The sequence below is a fragment of the Gadus morhua genome, chromosome 5 (genome assembly GCF_902167405.1).
Source record: "Gadus morhua chromosome 5, gadMor3.0, whole genome shotgun sequence".
Classification (NCBI taxonomy): Eukaryota; Metazoa; Chordata; class Actinopteri; order Gadiformes; family Gadidae; genus Gadus; species Gadus morhua.
Genome location: NC_044052.1, coordinates 6,876,782 through 6,884,203, shown reverse-complemented (window position 1 = coordinate 6,884,203; position 7,422 = coordinate 6,876,782). Strand labels below are relative to the sequence as shown.

The window sequence follows — 7,422 nt, the reverse complement described above, 5'->3', positions numbered from 1 at the left end:
TGGACTTGACCCAGTTTGGTTTCAACACATCAACTTTTCAGCAAATCCAAACACACTGTTTTCCACACAACACAAATACCTATGGAAATCCAATGGAATTTTGTGTTGAAAATAAAGCTGTGTGTACAGATTCACAAAGACAGAAATTTGATTGTTATGCTAAAATTGTCTGTAAGCAGCTTGAAACTGTACTACAATTGTCAGTTTGATTATTGGTTGCCCATTCATGTAGTTAGTGACCTTGCTTTGTAATTGAGAGTACATTACAATGTTAAACCAGTACATGGCAGCATAAGCCTGTGGATGCTTCACAGCCAGAGCCCCAAGAAACCATAAGAGTACTCACAATTTCATACCTTGTATAACTGCAATAGTCTTTTCAGAAGACATGATGCACTGCAAAAAAATCCACCGTTTCTGCTTACTTTAAACAGAAATTTATTATGCAAGTAAAATTTCAAATATCCATAAATAGTACATAAAAAAGATACATTAAAAAGATAGACTCTTATAGGAACTGAATTAACATTACAATTGCTTGACATCAACACAAATATTTACACTTCAGCTTCTAACAATCGGTTAGAAGAATGCAGGTTTCAATTAGCCTATACATGCTTGGATGCATTTCGTTAACTCACACTCACTGGCCTTACAAGTAACAAGAGTTACAGTAAAAGAAAGAAAAACATTCTATGTTTTCTCGAACCTAACGACTGACCGTTATTAGCAATACTGAAATATGATCTAGCCTAGGCAACCTCATTCAAAACTTTCATCCTAAAGCAACTAACATCCTACCAAACTAATGCTGCTTACCTCCTTCTCCGAAATGGGATCCAGTCGTGGTGGCCGTGGACGGATCTTGTCCTCCTCCTGAAGTTGAAAATGCACATATTTAAGACACCACCCCGTTAGGTTCTTTTGAAAAAAATATTTTGTATTAAAAGACTACTTTATCACGGTCGTTCGTCCACATTTGCCGTTTGTTCGCTGTGACAATAAAGGTGGAGTTTTTAAATAGGAAACAATGCTAACTAGCATGCTCTCTTGGAGGCTAATCCAAGAATTCTGCTTGTTAGCCTACCATTTGATAGAGTTTGAAAACGCAAGGTCATTAAGTGAGCATACCTTCTTTATTGGCGAAAAATTTAGTGACCAGTTGCCTGCCTCTTTTGGCCCTCTCCTCTTTCTCCCGTCTTTCCTTCAGTTTTTGCCAACCTGACTTCATTTCTGTAGCTGTCACCACCAGTTCACCATCATGTGGTTAAGACCTGACCTCAGCCAGCCCAGCCGCTCTGTACACCTGCTGCCAGTGCCAGCATCTCACATTTCGGATGCTGTTCGATTCAACGCATCGCGCGTTGCGGCTGAACCATTTCGCAAGAGCTCAGGGGGAAGGGCAAATGACAATATGTTAAATAACTAACGAAAAGGTTATGGAAATCGACAGTTCTGAGTTTAATACGTTTATTTCCAATTACCATTTCTTTGTAATGAGACATTTCAAAAAAAAAAAAAAAAAAGGCAAGAATATTAATATTTTATTATTAATTGCCATCCGCGGGCCGTGGGCCGTGCTGCGTTGGGCTGGGCCCTTAGAATCAGTACCACTTTTCCCCGCCAGGCAGCGCCCCTGAACACATGTAACTATACCTTAAACAGGTATAATTTCCCATAAAAGGGTCACATCGAACTAGGATTTTAGGGTAGACTGCCCACCATCCACAGCAACGTAGGGATTATTCTGCCCTCGATAGTTGCTGTCCCTTCTGCTCTGCAACAAAAGCGCTGCTTTGCGCTTTAGTTGCAATTGTGCAACACACTTGCTCCTTTCTTTAACACACTTGCTCCTGCACGCTACACACTATTCATACATAAGACACTTAATTCAATATGACCTCATTTGACCATTGGGAAAACACATCTATTCAAAATACAAAACACATTGGTTAATTGAAAATACTTAAATACACACTTGAAAATACGTCCTCACAAAACTGAAAACCTATCAGCCAGCTACAAAAGGGCCAAAGAGCAATTGTGCACGTTCCGGGGCAGCGCGGGGGAAATATATCACTGTGTGCCTCCATAAGCCTTTGAGGGTAACTGCACCATCATGCAAAAATAATACACATCACATTTCTAGATGCACTTCATGATGCAGCTGAACAGGACAGATCAGAGCAGCCCAGGTTTGTTGTTGTCTGGGATAATGTTCATTTCCATCTGGCTGTTTTGGTCCGGAACTGGTACACCAACCATAAACAATTTGAAGTTGTATACTCGCCATTTCTCAACCCTATAGAAGGTTTTGTTTTCGGCTTGAGGATATAGTGTACATATGACCGCCAACCAAATGCCCGCATGCCTCTTCTGCAGGCAATGGAACAGGCCTGCAGAGACATTGAGGTAAGGTCAATCCATGGATGGATTCGGCATACAAGGCGAGGATCCATAAGCCCACCCACGCACAATTGCGTGTTTTTCTGTGTTTACAGTACAGTTGTGTATTTTTGCTCAATTTTTGTTATATTTTAGCTTAAACTGAATTTACTGAACTGTAAAGTACAGTACTGCAATGTACAGTATTGAGTATTAGATTTTTTGGTTGTTGTGAAAACGTGCCTTCTGTGGACCTGAATAAAGACAGTGAATATGGAAGACTGCAGTGTTTTATATAATGTAGACTAGTGTGTTGCTGCTGATCTGAAAGTGTATTCATATGATACAAGTGTGCATCATTTTGTCATCAGAGTGACATTTTGACAAAGGATTGTTAGGTTTCAATAGAAGACTTTCAATTTGACATAGATGTGAATGGTATATTTCTCAGTGTTGTGTCTTATTTGCTTGTGTGTTGAGTTTAGTCACAATGAGCCAAGTTTTGCAAAATGTGTTCAAGCAATTGAAAAAAACTGTAAATGTAATTACAAAATACTTTTTCTCTGGAGCTTGTGAATTGATGGGGAATAGACAGAGGGAGATTATATATAGCTGTACCTGTAACAGTAGCTGATATTAGCTTGGTGTTTTCTGTGGGCTAGCTAGCTTGCAGTTTAAACATTTTCACAGTAACAGTAACTGCTACAGTGCAGGCTAGCTAGCTTGCAGGTTAAACAGTGTGACAGTAACTGCTACGGTGCAGGCTAGCTGGCTACATCAGTTGGGGTTAGATGCCGCCAGTCCGACATGCCGCCAGTCCGACATGCCGCCAGTCCGACATGCCGCCATTCCGACATGCCCCCATTCCGACATGCCCCCATTCCGACACCTTTTAGTACCGACAGTCTATCAATCAATGGCGCCAACTTCGGGTCAACATTGGGGAATCATAAATATTTGTACATATGTGTTCAACCAAAAAGTAGCCATTTCAGTAATATTTATCTGTGATTAATTTGATCAATTACAAATTTGGTTTGTGATGATCTATTAAATAACCCATTCCATCAATTGACGACTGCATTTTACAAGTGTGTTACGAGTGGCGGGGTAGCACATATTTAACATGCCCATGGGAATGTATAAATATTCTATGAAACTTAAAACTGGACCATTTATTCATTAGAGTTGGATTTAAACTCAATGCAGGACCACTATTGGAGTGGATTGGACGAATATTGGAAAGAAATCAATTGGAGTGCCGCGGCAGAACGAATGGGTGCAGTTAACTTCATATCGGCCCAAAGGCAATACAATGCGCTTTACAAAGGAGGAAGGCGAGAATATAGCCCGCCGCTAGCCTGGCTCCGCCCGCCCATGTACTTCCGCTCAATTTAAAAGCCTAGTGGACAGTGATGAAAAGGACGTTCTCTCTGCCATGAGGGCATTCGCTGTCCGTGCAGAAAACACAATGGTTGCTCGAGTGGCCCTATCTAACATGCGACAGGGACACGAAGAGCCCATCCGATCATTTCATGCTCGCTTAAAGGGGCAGGCAGGCACGTGTAAATACGAAATGACATGCACTAAGGAGGGGTGTGACCAAGTCAACGACTTCACAGAGGAAATATTGCGCGATGTGATCGCCCGCGGCATAGCAGACCAAGAAATACAGCTCGATCTGCTTGGCGAAAAGAATCAGGATATGCCAATAAAGGACATGATAGAGTACATCGAAGCCAAAGAGTCAGGAAAGCGCTCAGCATCACGCCTGCTTGACCCTCAGAGCACCGACACTATCAGCAGCTCATATCGACAGGGGAAGCAGCCGGACGTTCGCGCCAGGGCGGGCGCCAGAGCGGAGAAATCGAAGGTCAAGGCCGAGGGGACGTGCATCTACTGCGGCGAGGCAGGCCACAGCAAAATGCCTCAGTGGCGCGCCGAGTGCCCCGCATACGGCAAGACGTGCCGGAAATGCAACCGTTGGAACCACCTCGACAAGGTCTGCCTGGGTGGCCGATCATCTAGGCCCGCACCGGAGGAGGCTGATGGGGTGTGCGACGAACAGCAGACGACCGCCGTGCGCTGTGCACACTCACCAGCACCGCCGACATGGTACGCACACTCCCCCTCGCTCACCACCTGTATGATGATATGAGCGACAAGTGGATGAAGCGCCCGTCCAACTCACAGCCATACATCCACCTCGTACTTAGGATTGAAAACGAGGATTACAAAGCACTGGGCCCCAACCTCCGGAAGCGCACCCGCACTGTGACCCTGCCTGCCATGGCTGAGACTGGGTGCCAGAGCTGCCTGATCGGCGTCAAGGTCGCCCAACAGATGGGCCTGACCACAGACGACCTCATTCCCGTATCCATGACAATGAAGGCCGCAAATAATGAAGGCATACGGAGTCTCGTGGCCGCTGTCGTCAGGTTCGCTGGTAACAGCAGCGACGCCCGAAGAATGGAGACGCGCCAGATCGCGTACGTGACTGACACCTCAGACCGTATATTCCTGTCTCGTGCAGCCTGTGTGGACCTGGGCATGATCTCAGACAGGTTCCCAACACTCGGGGAGGTCAACCTCGCGACCTCAGACCCACGTGACTGCCCGTGGCGTGTGGAACCTCCAACCAGGCCAAACACGCTCCCCATGCCGGCCACGGAGGCTAACAGGGAAGCTCTACGGAGACACTTGCTTGGACTATACGCTCAGAGCACATTCAATACATGTCCCCACCAGCCCTTGCCGAGGATGTCTGGTCCACCGCTTCGTCTCATGCTTGATGAGAATGCAGACTGTGTTGAAAAATACAGATGTTACCTATTAGTCATATTGGCTTTGTTTTCCATTCCGTGTATTGTCTTGCCACCCTGCTTTTCCTCACTGTCGTCTATGAATTTACCCTAACCTTTGTGCTCTGGCCAGCTGTCCCACCTCCCTCAGTGGCATCCAAATGTAAACCCTTTTCTACGGGTAACCGGCCTACCCTCCTCAGAGTCCTGCTTTATGAGAACACAGGCAACTCTGTTTCTTGGGTAAACATTACCTGATTTGATTATCTGCAATGTGGGGAGGATGGGAAACTGAATAAATAGCTCTGTCACACTTTATTCTGGACTCACTCTGCTAGAGAGGAGTCTAATGCATGCATGCATTAAACCTAGGTTAATTGTCTACAAGTGTTGTGTGCTTTTTGCACACTGTTGAAGGAAATTGCCATGACAAGACAGGGGGAGAATGTTTCGAGCAGAACTGTAAAAAACGGTGACAGTGAACGAAGCACAGGTGGTATGTGGTGGTCTTAGAAGTGAATCCATTGCATCTTAAGCGTCATCTTACAAACAAACACGCAGCCTTCACATTAGTCTTGGCCGTATGCCAATATCGCCTGTTTCAATGCCGAGAACTGACTGGCGCGCTCCGGCGCCAGGTCCTGGCTTGCCTGCTGTGCGGGTCCGGTGAGGAAGGGGAACAGGATGTGGGCCAACTGGTCCTCCAGCCAGCTCTCCCGACGTGCTGTCCTCTCAAAGTCCTCCAAGTAGGCCTCCACGTCGTCGTCCATACCGAGTTTGGTGAGGCGGCTGGTTGGCGCGGAGGTCAGGGATTCATGAACTGCCTGTTGGGTGAGGCGTAGTACCGCCTCCCGGAGAAGGACGAGGCTCTCGGCGGTGTCCCTCTGGGTGGCGGCTGCCAGGGCTTGGTCCCGCTGCTGATGCTGGCCCCATCCGGGTTCTGCATTGGCAGGTGGGTTGGTAAACCTGCCCACTAGTCTGTAGCGTGGTCAGGTTGCCTGCATTCTCAACAATATGTGGCGACCCGGCCCCAGGATTGTCTCTAGTTCTCAGGAATTACCAAACGCCCAGGTCTGTTCAAGGCCAAAAGAGGGGTTTATTCAATGTATAACAGAAAAACCTGCGGGTCGGTGCCCAACGCGGGATTAACGGAAATAATACTAATGGCTCCGTGAGCCATGGAAAAGTCATTGCGAATTGTCTCTCCGGCCGGGCCGGTCTTGTCCCTGGAGAGGGAGGTCGCTCCCGTCTAAACTGCTGTGCTGGCGTTCCTCGACGGCGAACGTAGTTCTTGCGTGCGGGCTTCCTCGGGAACGTTGGGGAAAGGTCCGCTAGACCCACTTGTCGGCCTGCCCATATCGGGTCCTGGAGGTTCCCTGGTTCTCTCGTGCTCCCAGTTCTCTACCCTACGAGAACATGAAACAGCCTTCTAAAGGGTACCTCATCTTCCTCATCCTCCACCGCAGGTGTTCTCCATTACACCGATTAGTGTGACGGACTGGATGCTCTCTGGCTCCGACTGGTAGATGTTGCGGTTGTTGGCGGTATACAGCCCCCCCCCCCCCCGCCATTTTTTCTTGTCTCTCAAAAAGTATTGTGCAACATTTCTATGATGTCATCTAAATGTGTAGGAAAGGGGAACTTGCCTGCCCGGGTTCGGCCCTGTGTAGAGTCACTATGACAAGGTCACCACGAGTTTCAAAAGGTCAGGACCCTTTTTTTTTTGCGTGGAGATAGAAGTCATTAGGGATGGGAATCGAGAACCGGTTCTTGTTCGGAACCGGTTCCAAGTCAACCGATTCCTTGGAATCATTAGCAAAATTGCGATTCCGCTTATCGGTTCCGGTCGCGGCAAATGCGTTGCGACGTCACACACACGCTGCTTTGATTTGGTTCAGAACGCAGCAAACATGGTGCCGCCGAGGAAGAATCGCATTGTGCGTTCACACCAAACGCGACGGGGCGACAAGATCCCATACAAAGTGAACGTAGAGACGCGTATAAGGGCGAATTTTTCGCGGGAGAAAACCGGCGACAATTTTTGTCGTGATGACAGCCAATCAGCGTTCAACAGCGTGATAACTCAGTGACATGTGTAACGTAACAGCAAATCAGCCGTCAAACAAAGGAGAAAGTGATTGTTGCAGTTTGCGACTCCCGGAGCTCTATATATAATAGTATATAATATATTATAATTGTATATATAATATCACGGCCCACAGCTCTGTCGCCTCCG

The 7,422-nt window shown here is 47.0% G+C and overlaps 1 long non-coding RNA gene across 1 annotated transcript; it reads right to left on the bottom strand.

The window, feature by feature from the left end:
- Nucleotides 1–356: 356 nt before the first annotated feature.
- LOC115544380 (uncharacterized) lies at nt 357–1,634 on the bottom strand. The gene is made up of 2 exons (XR_003976847.1): nt 820–1,634; nt 357–424 (listed from the first exon to the last, which is right to left on the bottom strand). It is a non-coding gene; the product is annotated as an uncharacterized LOC115544380 (long non-coding RNA).
- Nucleotides 1,635–7,422: the final 5,788 nt, after the last annotated feature.